The sequence below is a fragment of the Mesoplodon bidens genome (genome assembly GCF_964165515.1).
Source record: "Mesoplodon bidens genome assembly, chromosome: 2".
NCBI classification, from domain to species: Eukaryota; Metazoa; Chordata; class Mammalia; order Artiodactyla; family Ziphiidae; genus Mesoplodon; species Mesoplodon bidens.
Window position 1 is genome coordinate 22752804 of NC_138177.1, and position 18788 is coordinate 22771591.

Below are 18788 nucleotides of genomic sequence, written 5' to 3' on the forward strand. Positions count from 1 at the left end.
AAACCTCAGAAAACCATATAACAAAGTCACTGAGAAAACTTTGTGTTAACGTGTGTGTGTGTGTGTGTGTGTGTGTGGTGCATGTGTTGTCAAACCCCTCTCTGCCCACCCTCTCTGGATACTCACAGCTCCTTGTTTTTACGATTCCAACAGTTAATAATTGATGGAGTACCAGACTGCATTCAGAGGCTCCCAGGACCACCTAGATTGTTACCACCCCAGGGAGTTTACTGCCTAAGTCAATGGGACCGATGGGCAAGTAAGTCACAGGTGACCAGTAAGGGACAGGTGACCTAAGTTGGGGCTCCTGGCTTCACCAAGGGTTGGGAGAAGTAGTATGAGGGGGTGACAGAGGACAATGGAAGAGTCTGGTCTGCCTAACTTACCAGTGGTAGTGATACGAAAGCAGGTGGGAGGGACGCCAGGGAAGTAGAAAAGTATAAACAATGAATCCCTGATCAAGCTTCAGGCAACCTCTGTTGTCACAAAACATGCCTGGAGTGGCTTCCTGAGAACCCAAACTTGGTCTCTTGGAGAGCAGGATGCATAAAGAGGTCAGAGTGCAGTCTAGTCTGAGACCGAGGCCATGAGCACTGCGGGTTCTATTCTTGATTGCCCGCTTAATATCTGGGGCACCAGATATTACCTGGGGACGGGTCAGCCGCTTCCTCCATAGAAACCTTTTGTTCAGGAATTTTGCTTGCAGGGCTTTATGTCTGCTCTTCATTGCTCGTTACACAGAGAATTTCAAGGTATATCTTCTCTGGGTCTCTGCCCTCTAACAGCTTACAAGATAAGGCAGAGTAGATAAGACGTGTACACAATGCTGCTTTTGTGGGGGAATGAACTGGAATGCTGCTCTGGAGCCATTTTTGCAAAAATATGCACCCCTAGAACAGTGTTCCAAAGTCTCTTTTTAACACTGATAGTTAATATTCATATCAAATAGTAAAAGCTGTTTGCATTTAGAGACATTTTAAATACCTTCCCATATACCTTATTTCATCTAATTATAGATACCACCAATAGAAGACACACTTTTATTTTTTTTTATTTTTTTATTTTTTTGCTATACGCGGGCCTCTCACTGTTGTGGCCCCTCCCGTTGCAGAGCACAGGCTCCGTATGCTCAGGCTCAGCGGCCATGGCTCACGGGCCCAGCCGCTCCGCGGCATGTGGGATCCTCCCGGACCGGGGCACAAACCCGTTTCCCCTGCATCGGCAGGCGGACTCTCAAACACTGCGCCACCAGGGAAGCCCGCACTTTTATTTTTGTATACCAGCAAGAAAGAAAAAATAAACTTCTATTGATTGAAAAATGCATCTTGGTTTCAGAGACATTAACATGTGAAAAAATGTACATCTTAGAATTGATACAATATTAGGCTTAAAGGAATCTCATTTTCATCAGCTTCTTGCCATATGTCAGAGAAAGCACCTTACCTTCTCTGCAAATCCTATGTGAGGCCAGCCTGCTTTACAGTTAATATCACCGAAGAAAATCTAAGAGGAAGGAAAGGAAGGGGGAAAGATGGATTTAACGTTTATATGGATGAGATCCTGTACGGATAAGCATGTCTATTCATCCCACCTCTGCTTCCTGGGTCTGCTAAATAATTGAGCTCGGCATTAATGGGAAGGGATCTGGGGAGGGGGAAGGATGTGCCTTCTAGACCCGTTTTGTACAAAAAGATTTGCCTGTACCTAAGGCAGCACATGGGCTGTGCTATGGGAATGGTTCCGGCAGTAAAACTGGATGAAAGCTTTGTAGAAAAGGCATTTGATCTGAGCTTGAAGCATCTGAAGACTAAAAATGCAGGAAGACAGGAAGACCTGCAGCATGGTTGGGGGCTTGTGCCACCTCCTTAGTGACAGCAGACAGTGGGCAACAAAGCTGGAGAAAGAGGAAGGCATGCAAATAAACGGTTAAGGATTTTGGGCCTTCTTAGGCTGGCAGTGGGCCACCATAAGGTTTTTGAGCTCGGGAATAATTGATATAAAATAGCATTTTGACAGGGGTGCCGGGGGAACAGCACCTCAGAAAAAAAAACAACCAGAATTTCAAGAGGACAAATTTGCAGTTCTGTGTATAGTAAACTCAATGGGAAAAGGTAAAAGTTGAAAGGACTAATGAAAATAAAAACTAATATTAAAAAAAAAATTTTTTATTGAAATATAGTTGATTTACAATGTTGTGTTAATTTCTGCTGCACAGCAAAGTGACTCAGTTATACACATATATACATTATTATTTATTTATTTATTTATTTATGGCTGCGTTGGGTCTTCATTGCTGCGCACGGGCTTTTCTCTAGTTGTGGTGAGCGGGGGCTACTCTTCGTTGCAGTGGCTTCTCATTGCAGTGGCTTCCCCCGTTGCAGAGCACGGACTCTAGGCGCGCGGGCTTCAGCAGTTGTGGCACGCGGGCTCTAGAGCAGAGGCTCAGCAGTTTTGGCACACAGGCTTAGTTGCTCCGCGGCATGTGGGATCTTCCCGGACCAGGGCTTGAACCCGTGTCCCCTGCATTGGCAGGCGGACTCTCAACCACTGCACCACCAGGGAAGCCCAATATACATTATTTTTTAAAATATTCTTTTCCACTATAGTTTATCCCAGGACACTGAATATAGTTCCCTGTGCTATAGAGTTGGACCTTGTTGTTTATCCATTCTCTATGTAATAGTTTGCCTCCACTAACCCCAGACTCCCAGTCCATCCCTCCCCCACTCAACCTCCCCCTTGGCAACCACAAGTCTGTTCTCTGTGTCTGTGAGTCTCTTTCTGAAAACTAACATTTATTGAGTGCACTATTGACAGAAACAGCAAACTAAAGGAAAGAGCTGTTTTGAGACGGCAGTGGTAGAGATAATTGATTTGGAGGATAAATTTGAGATAATAGAAAAACTAGCCACGAAGTGAATTGGAGACATAGAAATGATGCTGGGGAGAGAAAGGATGTCAGTCAGATCTGGGAGTCATCTTCATAGAGGTGCAAGGTGAGTCAGGGGGTTCTGAAGTCATAGGAAAAGGTGATATTTAGAATGTAGACACTCCCCTACTTAGAGACAAGGTGCTCCAGAAAAACATGTTTGAATTCCGGGAGGCTTTGTCCCCTAGAGGCAAACACATAAATGTTGGTTGGAGTTCCACACGTGTCCACAAACGCCTAAATTACTCATAATTTGGTTAAAATATTGGGGGAGGGGGGAGAAAAAGAAAAGGTGATACTTAGAAGGGAGGCACTTTAGGACCTCAATTAAGAAATTGTTTTTTCAGAAATAGACTCACAGACATAGAAAACAAACTTATGGTTACCAGAGGGGAAGGGGGAAGGAGGGATAAACTAGGAGTTTGGGTTAGCAAATACAAACTGCTATATATAAAATAGACAAACAAAATAAATAACAAGGTCCTACTGTATAGCACAGGGAACTATATTCAATATCTTGTAGTAACCTATAATGGAAAAGAATCTGAGAAAGAGTGTATGTGTATACACACACACACACACACTCTTTGCTGTGTATCAGAAATATAACATTGGAAATCAACTATACTTCAACTTAGAAAAAAAGAAATCATTTTTTAAATTAGAAAATATTTGAAATATGCAGAATAGTACAGAGAACAATGTAATACACACCTTGTACCTACCTCCCAGATATTTCAAATGTCAGTCTTTTGATATATTTGCTTCAGATTCGTTTTGTACTTTTTCTCCTAGAGAAAAACCAAACATAGATAAAACTGAGATCATCCTCACTCCCTCTCTCCTTCCCTGGAGGTAAGTACTATTCTCCTATTGCTCTGTGGCCCTTCTAATTATTTTTGTACTCTTATGACATAGGGAGACAGACAAAAATATTATGTTAGATGTTTTAAGTTATTTATATACATGACGTAATAACATACATGTTCTTTTGCAGTTTTCATTTCATTCAATATTCATATCATGTTTTGGAAAATCATCCATAATTATATATAATTATGGGTATATATATGACTCATATATATGAATTATGTATAATTATATATAATAATGGAACACATTCATTTAACTTCTGTGTAGTCTGCCATTATAATGACTATGTCATGAATTATTTCTCCCTTTTTTCTAGTTTTAACTATTATAAACAATGCTGTAATGAACATCGAAGTATGTGTTCGAAGTATACCTTATGCACTTGCCCCAGACTTTCTGAGGGATATATATTGAGAAGGAGAATCCTAGGTTGTAGGATATAAACATTTCTAGCAGATATTGCCAAATTGCTTTCTAAATATATGTATTAAATGCTATATCTCCACTAATACTTGGTATAGCCAGACTTTAAAATGTTTGCTCATCTAATGGCATAAGTTGGTGTCTTGTTTTGTAATTTGCATTTTTCTGGTCACCGGTGAGTGTGGGCATTGGTCATTCAAGCTTCGCCTTCTAGGAATGGAATTGCTTGTTCTAATTTATGCCCTTTTTTCCTACGAGGTTGATGATTTTTTTTAAACTGATTTGTAATTCTTTATATATTTTGGATAGGAATCATTTGTCAGATGCATGTGTTCTAAATATCTTCTCCAGTGTAGGTCTTGTCTTTTAACACTATTCACAGTGCCTTTATTTTATTTTTTTTATTATGAAAACATCCAATCATCCACAAAAGCTGAAAGAACAGACTCAACCATTAACAATGCTTTGTGTCACTCATCTTATCTGCTTTTTCTTTCCTATATTTCTGCTAACATATTTTATAGCAAATCCCAGATGGTATGTCGTTTCACTGCTATGTCTTTCAGTAAGCATCTACAACACTATGGACATTTTCTTACGTTGTCGTCATGCCATGATGATACCTATCAAAATTAGCAATTATTCCTTCATATCACCTAATATATGATGAATTTGGATACATGGAAGTTTTTAATTGGGCCTCATTTTTTTTTAAATTTGTTTAGTTTTTAATTTTTGGCTGTGCTGGGTTTTCGTTGCTGTGCACGGGCTTTCTCTAGTTGCAGCGAGCAGGGGCTACTCTTCGTTGCGGTGGGCAGGCTTCTCATTGCGGTGGCTTCTCTTGTTGGGGAGCATGGGCTCTAGGCATGCAGGCTTCAGTAGTTGTGGCACGCGGGCTCAGTAGTTGTGGCTCATGGGCTCTAGAGCACAGGCTCAGCAGCAGTGGCACACGGGCTTAGTTGCTCCGTGGCATGTGGGATCTTCCCAGACCAGGGCTCGAGCCTGTGTCCCCTGCATTGGCAGGCGGATTCTTAACCACTGGACCACCAGGGAAGTCCCTGGGCCTCAATTTTTCTAGTGCAAGACACGGATGTAACTTTGCCTGGCCTGGGGTTATGATGGCTGTACTTCCTATGTGAGGACGACCCACGGGTGTTCCATGATGACTGATGGCAGGTCCTTCTTCAGGAAGCAGACAGGCCTTTGCACACCTTGGCGAGACATGAGACGCTGTCAGTCTGCACTCTGACAGCTGCTCACAAAGCCTATGATGACTTGAACCACTATCTCTGACATTTCTGTTAGAAAACAGCCATCAGCCTCAGAGAAGGTGGTCTCCCTGCTGCTAGTATTTCCTGGTGCTTCCTTGTGAGGCCAGTGCGAGTTCACACATAAATTCTTCATATCCCTGAGGGAAGAGGGGAGTCAGAGAAACCCAACCAGAGTCAAGATGGTTTGGGGGATGAGCTGGGTTAATTCCTCTGCCATGTTCTCAGAATAAAGAAAACAGATGGACTTCCCTGGTGGCGCAGTGGTTAAGAATCTGCCTGCCCATGCAGGGCACACGGGTTCGAGCCCTGGTCCGGGAAGATCCCACATGCCGCGGAGCAACTATGCCCGTGCGCCACAACTACTGAAGCCCGCACGCCTAGAGCCCGTGCTGCACAACAAGAGAGGCCACTGCAATGAGAAGCCCGCACACCACAACGAAGAGTAGCCCCCACTCGCTGCAACTAGAGAAAGACTGCGCGCAGCAACAAAGACCCAACGCAGTCAAAAATAAATAAATAAATCAATTAATTAATTAAAAAAAATAGAAAACAGATGTTTACTGGGAAAAGAAAGAGCTTGAATACAAATACTAGAACAGTGTGTTCTGTGAATCCCTTTACTCAGAAAAAAGGAGTATGGATTTCTCTCTATACTGCTCAACATGGCAAAAGACCCTGAGTTACTGGAATTAATGGGAAGACTGGAGCAGCTCTGGATAAGACACCAGTGAGGTCATGTCTGGTTTTTGATAAATATCCCAAATAGATTACTCACTCTTGCTAGATAAAAGGTAAAGACACTGTCGTGCATAAACACAAACCCTGCTGAAAACAGGGCCCCTGTTGGTTCCTGGGCTGGGGATCCCCTAGGCTGCCCCGAAGACCAGTGACCTTGGCATCACAGGTAAACCTGTCGTCACAAGAAAACCAGTCAGCTCTGTGATCTTGGCACAGAAACTCTTATTTGCTAGGACCCCAGACCACCAGTGAGAGCAGGGATACCCATATCAGATGAAGCCAGAAAGAAGGGCCATGTGAAAGGTCCTTTCTCTTTGTCTTCAGGAGAAGACCTAGTCAGGCCCAAAAGGCTCCACGCAGCTCCTCTGACATCCTGGGTGCAATTCCCAGAGAATTTTGTGCCTGGAGCAATTCCTTCCATTTAAAGCCCTTTACAGTTTACAAAGAATTTCCTCATTGCTCCTCACAAGATAAGCAGTTTACAATGAGGCCCCATAGGTTAAGGGATAGGTTAAGTGACTGGGCAGAACCTGCAACCCAGAATGTGGACACCAAGCACAGGGGTGCTTTCCTCCATCCACCGAGAGGGCTGGATAACCGTCTCCTAGGCAGTCCCTGTTGACCTTACAGTGTGGGGTTGTCAGAGGCCTGGGAGAGGCTTAGAAGAGAGCAAGGGATCATTTCCCGGTGCCTGGGGGTCAGCCCAGGCATTCCTTCATGTCACCGCATCACCCCCCAGCATCCTGCCAGGGTACCATCTCTCTCATCCCCACCCAAGGCCACAGGCTGCCATGCAGAGAACAGACCAGCTGCCCAGTGCTGGGCTCTGAGGCAGAACTTCTGTTCTGGAAAGAGACTAATGGAGTGCCAGGGAAGTGGACCGATTTCCCCAAGGATTCTTGCTTCAGCCAAGTCATCCCACACACTCTCTGTGGTAGGGTCCTTGAGATTTCATTTCACAACTTGCTGGCGGATACCAGGGCAGCGGATGGTAATCCCATTAGAGTTGGCCAGTCTCCCAAACAGGCGGGAATCCTGCTCCATCTGCTGCAGACTTCCTCCTCCCTCACACGGCTGCCAGGCCAGCCGGGGCCATAATCTTGGTGGCAAGCTCTGAAACCTCGCCAAGAAGTCTCTCCAGGACACTTGACGGCAGCTCACGGTAATGAGCAGTGAGGCTGCTGCGCTCCCAGCACTACCACCCCCCAGTCCGGCCTTTCCCCTCAGTCAAAGGATGTGAATGCTCCCCACCCACCTCCATTCACAAGCTCATGCTTTGTGCAGAGCCTGCCTTACAGAAGCCCTGCGGCACAGACACGCCCCTAGGAGCTTGAAGCTCCTCCAGGACCCGGACGGACCGGTCTGCACAGGGGAATGTGTGTCCTCAACCCATCTCATCATATCATCCAGCAAACTTCACCTCTGATCAGCCCAGCTCTTCTCACGAGGCTTCTTACTGCTCCCAGACCCTCCTTCTGAAGAAATCACCAGCCTCCCATGGAGTCACAAGACTTTAGTAACCAGGAACTAAACAGCATGGAAATGTGATGAATCGCATGGAGGCAAAACAGGACCACAGCAGTAACTACCTGCTGTTATCAAAGTCAGACCAAAGTGCTGCCTGCTTGGTCGTCTTTCAGTTACCCAGACTATTGGTGGGTATGAGGTCGGGGAGGCGGTGGTAGAGAGAAAAGCACAATTTTTAAAATAAACACATTTAGAATATGTTATTTATCTCAATCTTCTAATGAAACTGTCTGGTACATAGTAGATTCAAATGTTGGTTTTTCTGAGGTTGGAAGGGAAGATATGATTATCCCCACTCTACAAAGAAACAAACCAAGGCCATAATTACTCAAGATTATATATATATATATATATATATATATATATATATATATATATATTACACTAACAATGAAATATCAGGAAGAGAAAGTAAAAAAAAATCATGTTTAAAATCACATAAAAAAATTCCTTCATTAGGAATAAATCTAACCAAGGAGGTGAAAGACTTATATGCTGAGAACTATAAAATATTCATAAAGGAAATTGAAGATGATTCAAGGAAAATCCCATGCTCTTGGATTGGATGAGTTAATATAGTTAAAATGGCCATACTACCCAAAGCAATCTACAGATTTAATGTGATCCCTATCAAATTACCTATGACATTTTCCACAGACTAGAATAAATAATCCTAAAATCTCTATGGAAGCACAAAAGACCCAGAATTGCCACAGCAATCCTGAGGGAAAAGAACAAAGCTGGAGGCATAACCCTTCCAGACTTCAGACAATACTACAAAGCTACAGTAATCAAAACACTGTATTGTTGGCACAGAAACAGACATATAGATCAATGGAACAGAATAGAGAGCCCAGAAATAAACCCACACACCTAGGGTCAATTAATCTTTGACAAAGGAGGCAAGAATATAAAATGGAGAAAAGACAGTCTCTTCAGCAACGGGTGTTGGGAAAGCTGGACAACTGCATGTAAATCAATGAATTTAGAACACTCCCTCACACCATAGATAAAAATAAACTCAAAATGGCTTAAAGACTTAAATATGACATGACACCATAAAACTCCTAGATGAGAACATAGGCAAAACATTCTCTGACACAAATTGTAGCAGTATTTTCTTAGGTCAGTCTCCCAAGGCAATAGAAATAAAAGCAAAAAGAAACAAATGGAACCTAATCGAACTTAAAACATTTTACACAGCAAAGGAAACCATACACAAAAACAGAAAGACAACCTACTACTAGGAGAAAATATTTGCAAATGATGTGACTGACAATTTGGGCTTAATTTCCAAAATATATAAACAGCTCATACAATTCAATAACAGAAGAACAAAAAGCCCAACCAAAAAATGGGCAGAAGATCTAAATAGACATTTCTCCAAAGAAGACATACAGATGGCCAACAGGCACATGAAAAGATGATTAACATCGCTAATTATTAGAGAAAAGCAAATCAAAACTACAATGAGGTATCACCTTGCACTGGTCAGAATGGTCATCATCAAAAAGTCTACAAATAATAAATGCTGGAGAGTGTGTGGAGAAAAGGGAACCCTCCTACACTGTTGGTGGAATGTAAACTGGTGCAGCCACTGTGGAAAACAGCCTGGAGGTTACTTAAAAAACTAAAAATAGAGTTACCATATGATCCTGCAATCCCACTCCTGGGCATATACGCAGAAAAGACAAATGTCTATTTCGAAAAGACACATGTACCCCAATGTTCATAGCAGCACTATTTACAATAGCCAAGACATGGAAGCAACCTAACTGTCCACTGACAGATGAATGGATAAAGAAGGTGTGCTATACACACACACACACACACACACACACACACACACACAGTGGAATATTACTCAGCCACAAAAAAGAATGAAATAATGCCACTTGCAGCAACGTGGATGGACCTAGATAATATCACACTAAGTGAAGTAAGTCAGACAGAGAAAGACAAATATTATATGATAGCACTTATATGTGGAATCTAAAAAATAGTCAAATGAACTTATTTACAAAACAGAAACAGACTCACAATGAGAAAACGAACTTATGGTTATCAAATGGGAAGCGGGGGAGGGATAAACTGGGAGTATGGGATTAAAAGATGCACATGAGCATATATAAAATAGATAAACAACAAGGATTTACTGTATAGCACAGGGAACTATAGTCAATATCTTGTAAGAAAATATAATGGAAAAAAATCAAGGGAAAAAAGAGTATATATATACATATAGGTATGTATAACTGAATTGTTTTGCTGTACACCTGAAACTAACACAATATTATGAATCAACTACACTTACATTTAAAATAAGGTATATATATATATGGTAGTGGCCCCTAGACTCAAAAGAGCTTTCCTGGCTGCACATGTCCAGATCCCAGAATCCTGGGGTATATACCTTACCTCTTCCTTCCTCTTACGTCCTTCATCCAATTAGTCCTCTTGATGCTACAGCTTTAACCTATCTCAGATGTGTACCACCCTCACTATTCCTGGCACAGTTCTAAGCACTTTAAATCTAGTAACTAATTTATCCTCATAAAACACTAAAGTAGGTATCGTTATTATTCTCATTCTACTGATGAGGAAACTGGTGCACGTAGTGGTGAAGTCATTTGTCCAAAGTCACGGGCTTCTAAGTGGCAGAGCAGGAACCTGAGCCAGGTGGTCTGGCTCCTGAGTCTGGGCTCTTGACCGCTGCGTCACATCAGCTCTCACTCATTAAGTCCCTTGAAGGCAAGGATCATCTTTTTTTTTTTTTTTTGCGGTATGCAGGCCTCTCACTGTTGTGGCCTCTCCTGTTGCGGAGCACAGGCTCCGGACGCGCAGGCTCAGTGGCCATGGCTCACGGGCCTAGCCGCTCCGCGGCATGTGGGATCTTCCCAGAGTGGGGCACGAACCCGTGTCCCCTGCATCGGCAGGCGGACTCTCAACCACTGAGCCACCAGGGAAGCCCAAGGATCATCTTTTTTTTTTTTTTTTTTTTTTGTGGTACGCGGGTCTCTCACTGTTGTGGCCTCTCCCATTGCAGAGCACAGGCCCCGGACGTGCAGGCCCAGCGGCCACGGCTCACGGGCCCAGCCGCTCCGAGGCACGTGGGATCTTCCCGGACCGGGGCACAAACCCGTGTCCCCTGCATCGGCAGGCGGACTGTCAACCACTGCGCCACCAGGGAAGCCCCCAAGGATCATCTTTTTATCCTTATCCCCAAGCCCTAAGAACAATGTCTGGCACACAGTACTTGCTCAATAAGTGTCTACTGTATAAACGGTCGGTAACTGGGAAAGAGAGAAGCTGGAGAAAGGCCATCCTGTTTAAACCTAAACTCTCAGAGCTCAAATTGGCCATGAATTCTTTCCTCTGCTTTTATCCAAGATATTAAATGGCCACAAAAACAGGTCATTGACCCCAATGAGTCCACTTCTGATGAACTTTGAGGAAGCAGCCCTCCCAGGGGCAACACCAGAACCCAAGGACCGGATGCAGAGCTCCCGGGGCACCCTGCCTGAGGTCCGACTTCAGTCTCCCAGGACTGCACTTCTGGGTCTGGGCTTAGAATCAATAGGCTCCCCACAAAAACTGGAAATCCTACTCGCAGGTTCTATGCTGATGTGCTGAGTTGGAATCAAATGGCGAGGACTTCCCAGAACGTCCCAGTGAATCAGCTGCTCAGTTTGGGACGAATCCAGAACATGTGCCCGTGAAGGGTAGCACGTTGCAAATTGAGATCTAACATGAGCCATCTGGTCTGGAGAAACGGCCAACTGGAGGGATGGGGGCCTGGAAACCTCCCAGGGAGCAAACTTATCTGGGGGAAATGATGAGTCAGCTCTGCCCAGAAACAAAAGGCTTCCATAAAGCCCTTTGCAATAGGCCCCACAGCATCTCTTCTCGGAGGCGTCAGAGTTGGGCAACTCCATCTAAAGGTTACCTTTGGATTCAAGGTTCTAAGATGCCTGGTCCTGGGCTCAGCATGGACCTGGGTACCATAAACCTGCATTGCTGTGTTGGGGACAGCATGGGGTGCAGAGAATCATTTCACAGCCAGACAGATGTGCCAGGCAAGACGTGACAGGAAGTACTGGACTGGCCGGGGACCAGCATTTTCCCCTAAAATCAAGACAGCTTAGCCTTGATCCTGGAGGACAACTTTCTTCTGTGTCTTCTCCCAGCCATAGTCACTGTTGCCTGTAAAAAAAAGTAAAAAGCAAACCAATTACCAGGTCTAATTATCTCCCTTCTTTCTCCTCTTGGCAGCAGCTGCCAAGGTTCTTGCCAAAACTCTGCTTCACCAACACCCTGATCCAAAAAGCCCCAAGTTAGCGAGAGAAGGCTTTGCCAGCGCAGAGCAGCTGTAAGGCTTCCCAACACCAAGACAGGGTGCGGGAGTTTAGCGCAGGAGCTTCAAAGCAGCTCTCTCCCAGGAGACCCCTTGGCCTCCGCATGTGGACAGAAAAGAAGTAGTGGCACCGGCCACCTGGAACTGCACCAGAAAATGATGCAGTGGCCACCAGCAGCCACTTGCCCTGACTGCCCACCCACCCCGGGAAGTGAGGAGGCTGTTTAAAGGCTTGTTTGTGCTGGTAGTGGGAGCTGCCAGGTAAGGGTGAGCTTCACGGCCATTTCTGTCCAGGCTTGCTTAGAGCTGAGCCCGAGCCCCCCAGCTGAGCTTAGCTGGGAGGTGGGCCAGGGGCTCTCAAGGGGACACTGGGAAGCCCTCCAGGCACCACACCAGTGCCTGTGCGCACCTCCTTGCACTTCCAAAGTAGCTGTCCTGTGTCTGCCAAGCCTGAGACCTGTTAGTCTCCTCCTGCTTGGAGCCAGAGGTAGCTCACTCCTGAAGGATGCCCCGAGCTTCGAGGCTCTCTTTGACTCTTGCCATAGTGAGCCAGCCTCTAAAACCCCAGTCGTCTCGGGGGGCCTGGCCTTGTGGGAGCCACCAGGAGGCCATCTACTCAGCCTCCAACACTGCAGCCTCAGGGGAAGAAGGACCAGGTGCAGTTCACGAAACCTGAGAAGAAGCTGGAGTGCCTTTGGGCTGGTGCTTTGAGAACAGGCAGGTATTGTGTGGTTGGGTACAGAGCGGGTATAGAATACCCATCAGTTCACATACAAACACCATCCCGGCCTTGAGCGGGGAGGGAGCAAGGGCCTTCCAGGAGCCTGCGTGATCCCCAACCAGAATGGAAGAAGGAAGGCTGTGTCCATGAGGAGAGTGGTGACCCACACCCAGAAGAAAGCAGGCCCAGACGCCAAAACGGACATGCTTCCCAGCCGTCACCCCAATGCACACAACAATTCCATAGATCTCAGAACCTGTGCCTGAGACACCTCTGCGGATACAGCAATTCCATCGGTCAGTGATCAAAGAATGTTTTCCTAAAATCCTTTGGTGGGGATTAGTTTCTCCACATGTCATCATGCTGGCCATCAGCAAATAATTCCTGTCTGTGTGGTCAAAGGTCAGTCGGGCCCTCCCAGCCCCTGCATCCTGAAGACAGGCTGTAAAGGGCAGCAAAGCTTAGCTGGATCTTGAGCAACCAGACACAACTGGCTTGCAACGGGTCAAACGCAGGAGACACAGAACACCTCATCTCTGTGCTGAAGTCAAAGCTTTGCATGTTTTACCATTTTTCTCTTTCACAGTGGCTGGAAGGCTGGGAAAGGTGAGAAGGGAATAAGAGCAGGAGAGAAATTGGGTGAGAGCACAATGGCGTGTGGAGAGAGTGATAATAGAGTGAGAGGTAGTGGGCCTCGGGGAGGGAGCTGTGGGAGGGCGGCTCCCAGGTCTGAGTGGGGAAGGAGACAGGCAGACACCTAATCAGTCATTGTTTCCCCTGGGGCTGGGCTTATCTTCTCCATCTGTCCTCCCACAGTCAGCCAGTGCTCCGGACTTGGTAGGTTTCCCTTTCTCCCTTTACTTACTGTGATGAAGGCTGTAGTTATCAATGTCCTGGTTCCTGCAGCCCCAGGCGGCCACACGAAAATCCCAGGTCAGTCCCTCACCCTGTGGCCTCTAAAAAAGATAAAATCCAGGCAGAAGGGGTGGGAAGACCTTCCTCACCGCGTTTCCAGTCATCAGTGGCCACTCCAATGCCCTCTTTCCCAACTGGTCACCTCTGCCACTAAGGACACCATATTCTGAGTACCCCAGCCTCCCCCTGGAGAAGCGCTGCACCCGCTCCTTAAAAGTGTGTCTCTGTGCCTTCGCTTACACCTTCTCTGTATCCTGAAGCCTGCCCATTCCATCTGTCGTAATCTGACCTTTATTTTTAAAATCCAGCTCCTCTGTGCAGCTTTTCCTGATTCCCATTCCCAAGTAACCTGTCCCTTCTCTGCTCAGAATTGTGTGACTTGAATGTAAACACTTACAGCTTAGCCTTATAGCTGTAGCCTTCTTCATGCCGTGTCCATCCTCCCTCACAAAACTCCAGCGAGTGCCAGGTAGACATTTAAGGACATGTTGATTGACTTGTTGGACTGAATGACTGAGGACATGACAGCTGTGATCAATCAAGAGTCCACAGTCACCATTTCCCAGGCCACCCGGACAGTTTCCACAGCAGAGCCTGCTGCTGAGTGGAGATGTCCTCCGATTGATTTATTTATTTATGCAGTTATTAGTGTTAATTTTATTGTTAGTATTATCGATATTCTTTTCTTGTCATTTCACAGAGCATCCTTGATCAAGTATTCTGCTTTCTTTGGCAGCTGCACCTCCCTTCCCTCTGCCAAACTGACTTATTTTCCTCTTCCTTAAGAAGGCACATAGGGAGGGTGGGAGGGAGGGAGACGCAAGAGGGAAAAGATATGGGGATATATGTATATGTATAACTGATTCACTTTGTTATAAAGCAGAAACTAACACACCATTGTAAAGCAACTATACTCCAATAAAAATGTTTTTAAAAAGGCACAATTCTCTATCTTAAGAACAAAACAAAACAAAACTTTGATCACCTAACTGTCTTGGATTTATTTTATTGCAAAATTTCTTAAGTAATATGTATGTTAGTGTCCTGAGATTTGTTTTCCACGTCATAATTTTACTGAGTTTATATACTTAAGACTATTCTCTAATTTTCTTATTATCTTTCAAATCCAAAGGGGTTTTCTTTTTTTCTTATTAGTTACCCATTTTATACATATTAGTGTATATATGTCAATTTATTATTAATTATATGTTGAGTTATTAATTAACACAAACACTGTTCATCCAAATGCTCTAGGGCACAGTCTAAAAAGAAATCCAGAACATTTTTAAAACATGATAAAAATAACATTTACCAGCCTAGGAATAACTGAAGTTTTATTTCTCGACCTTTTGTTCCAGCAGTGATCCCCGCCCTCCCCAACCGCAGCCCCCATAACCCCCTACCAGTTGGTTGTCCCCTTTTCCCACCTTCCCCACCGTGCTTCTTTGGTGATGAACAGAATTCCTGCCAGTGATGGCTAATTGGGTTAATGCAGTGACTGCGTAATTGTCCTCTCCCTGCAGCCCAGCCCACCACACTGGCTGCTGACTACCTGCCTCTCATCTGTTCCAGGATCACTAATTTGCAACAATGACTTCCATTGTCGTCCACATCTGGGACTTTGGGGTTTTAAGTGAATCTCCCTAAGGCCGAGAACAGAAGATGCTGCTATTTTGGTTTGTCTCATCTACAATGGGGCCATTCTCTGGGGTTTCTGGGCAGTGCGGGGCTGCCCGGGTGAAGGGGAAATCTGAGCAGTGATGGGACCCAGGCCAGAGCGCAGTGTGCTGAGGAGGGAGGGGAGCAGGCGGGGGTAAAATTCTGACCTTTCTCCCCCAGCGACTTGGGTTTGCATTTCATTTTAATCAGTTTCAGAGGAAACTGACAAGGCAGGAGCCTCGGGAATCTCAGTGCCCCCTGCCATTGGCCTCCGGTCTCCAGAGCACAGCGGCCAGGGTTGGGCAGCATCTGACCTGGCCTGACCCACCTTCCCCCAGAGGAGGCAACACTGAGGGTGGCCTTTCTGGTCCCCAAGGCTCAATGGGAGCCTGTTCTCTCTCAACACCCTTGGACAAAACAAGGCTTTTCCCCCCTTGTTTTTTGAGGTGTGTTCATTCTGCTTGAAATCTGTTTCACCTTAAAGGGAGAATTACCTACCCAAAGTATGGCAATGTTAGCATCCTTGGCATGGGGTTCAACTGGGGCAGCTAGAGACAGCCTCCAGGAACTCTGCCACATGCCCGGGGGATGGCTTTGTCGGTGAGGGTGGCATGAGGGTGTTAGCACAACCTTTGGTCTCTAAGCCCCTTTGAGCATGGCTCTGGGAAGGGGCTTTGTTTCTTAGGGTGACTTCTATCTCGGCCTGTGTCCCTCCCTCCATCCCTCCCTTTCCCACCCCGAGCTCCCAGCCTCAAGGTGATGCTTACTGTTCCTATGCAGCTCCGGGGGGCTTCTGATCACAGAATCTGGGAGTGCTGGATGTGGGTCCTGGAGGTCAGCTCTGGGCTTCACACAGTCACTCTCTTGTCTTTACCTCCTGACCACCCCTCCCCGCCAAACACCTGGGAGGGCAGGGGATGCTTAGACCTGCTTGAATCCCCATCAGTATTTGTTTCTGCCTCCGGTTTTGATTATTTATAAACTTGCCTTATCCCTGCAGCCCGCTCTGCTCTCATTCGCGTTCAAGCTGTTCACGCACATCTTTGTTTTCAGTGTAGAACACCTGGTAGGGTGACTGACAGGGAAGAGGTGCTCAATAAGTAATGAATGAATTAAACTGGGTTGCAAGTTCCTGGCAATTAAGTAAGAGCTGAGGCTTTCTCTTGAAAGGAAAAGTTGAGATTGAGCAAAAGGTAACAAAGCGCACCAATAACCTCCTCAGCTCAACTAGGGGTATGTGCTGCATGGGGACCATGAAAAGGCTGAAGTCAGCAGTCAGGGACCCGTCTCCGCGTGACCGCCTGCACACCACTGCCCTCCGCCGGACACTGGGCCGAAGCTGCCCCCGACCTGCAGCTGCGTCAGGATGTCCTCAGGTTTCCTTCCCTCCCCATTCTGGATGCAACTCCTGGGCAAACCGGTTTCTCAGTTGCCTTCTCTTACCAGGTTTGTTACACTCTGACTGCTCTGCCTTGAATCCATGAGACCTGGGAAGGCACAAGAGGAACAGCGGCTTCTTTGGCTCTGGTGTATCGTGGGTTCCAAAAATGCTTATTGCATGAAAATCAACATAGTAACGCGCAGTTCCTGGCATGCCAGCAGCACTGTGGACTGTCATTATGATTGTTAAATAAGAAGCCACTTAAGACCCTACTTCTATTCGTAGTCTACAACCACTATGGTGCTGACAGTTTTTTTTTTTTTTTTTTTTTTTTTTTTTGCGGTATGCGGGCCTCTCACTGTTGTGGCCTCTCCCGTTGCGGAGCACAGGCTCCGGACGCGCAGGCCCAGCGGCCATGGCTCACGGGCCCAGCCGCTCCGCGGCATATGGGATCCTCCCAGACCGGGGCACGAACCCGTATCCCCTGCATCGGCAGGCGGACTCTCCACCACTGCGCCACCAGGGAGGCCCGTGCTGACAGTTTTTAGAAGACAACCGAGGAGAACAAAAAGCTCCAAGGACAGAATTTGAAAACAATCAGTCATTTCTAACTTAAAAACAACAACAGATCTTCCTCCTTAGGGGAAAGAGAGAGGAACAGGAGAGTAAACACAAGTATCGCCAAATCTTGTGGAATGGACTGCTCTCTGCTGTACCGTGACACATTTTCTGTCTTTAATTGTAGGTATTTGTGAATTTGCCTTATTATCTCTGCCCCTGACCTCACTAGCTTATAAATATTTTGCCCAACACAATCACTGGCCCTTGAAAGTTCTGCAATACATAGGTATTGAATTCCTGGCAGTCAAATATAGTATATGAATGGCTAATAATTTGCCAAATGGCAATAGTAAAATAAGTTTAAAAGGAGGCATCACATTTATGGCTTATAAATTGCTTCAATTTGCTGAAAAATTGTTTTCATCTCCCAAAATTAAACTCCGGGGTTAGCCCTGGGGTCTGGCAGGCTTTTAGATATATGAATCTGAAGCTCAGGGAAGAAGTCTGGACTGAGCAGCATGGAGGTGGAAGTGAAAACCCAAAGAACTACAGAAAGAACTACAGAGAGTGCAATCAAAGTCTGGTATCTTGGGGCCCAGTGCTGAAGTGCTGAAGGGCCAAAAGGGCACAGGAGGCTAAGACAGAGCCAGAGTGGGAAAAGCCAGAAAGGTCGAAGGAGGAGCAAGGAAGGATGGAGTCAAAAAGGCCAAGCAGGGGCTTCCCTGGTGGCGCAGTGGTTGAGAGTCCGCCTGCCGACGCAGGGGACACGGGTTCGTGCCCCGGTCCGGGAAGATCCCACATGCCACGGAGCGGCTGGGCCCGTGAGCCATGGCCGCTGAGCCTGTGCGTCTGGAGCCTGTGCTCCACAACGGGAAAGGCCACAGCAGTGAGAGGCCCGCGTACTGCAAAAAAAGAAAAAAAAAAAGAAAAGATTGAGAGCTGTCTGCTGGATTGGGAAATATGAAGGTCACTAGTGACCCTGAGAGCAGTTGGTGACCTCGTGAAAGCAACTTCGGTTGAGGGGTGTGGTGGGGACAGAGTGGAAGACACTGTAGTGGGAATGGAATTGAATGGGAGGCAAGGACAAGAAAACAATCACAGGAGGCAACCAACGCAGGCAAAAGAACAAAGGCTTTTGGTTTTGACCTTGCACCCAGGCTGGGCTCCACCCATCGAGCTTCCCTACTCTTGCTAGTGACATGTTCTAAAACTCAAAATTAATCATACCGCTTCCCGTTGTTATTAACATCTGCTAGCTTGCCAGCTGCTGAACAACGGAGAGCAAAGTCCAGTGCCAATCTGTTTAGTATAATTTATTTCTCAGACTTGGTTTCTTCATCACTTGTAAAGGAGCGTCGCATAGGTCCATAATCCCTTATCTAAAATCCTTGGAGCCACGTATCTTTCGGAATTCACAGCTTGCTGGATTCTAGAAA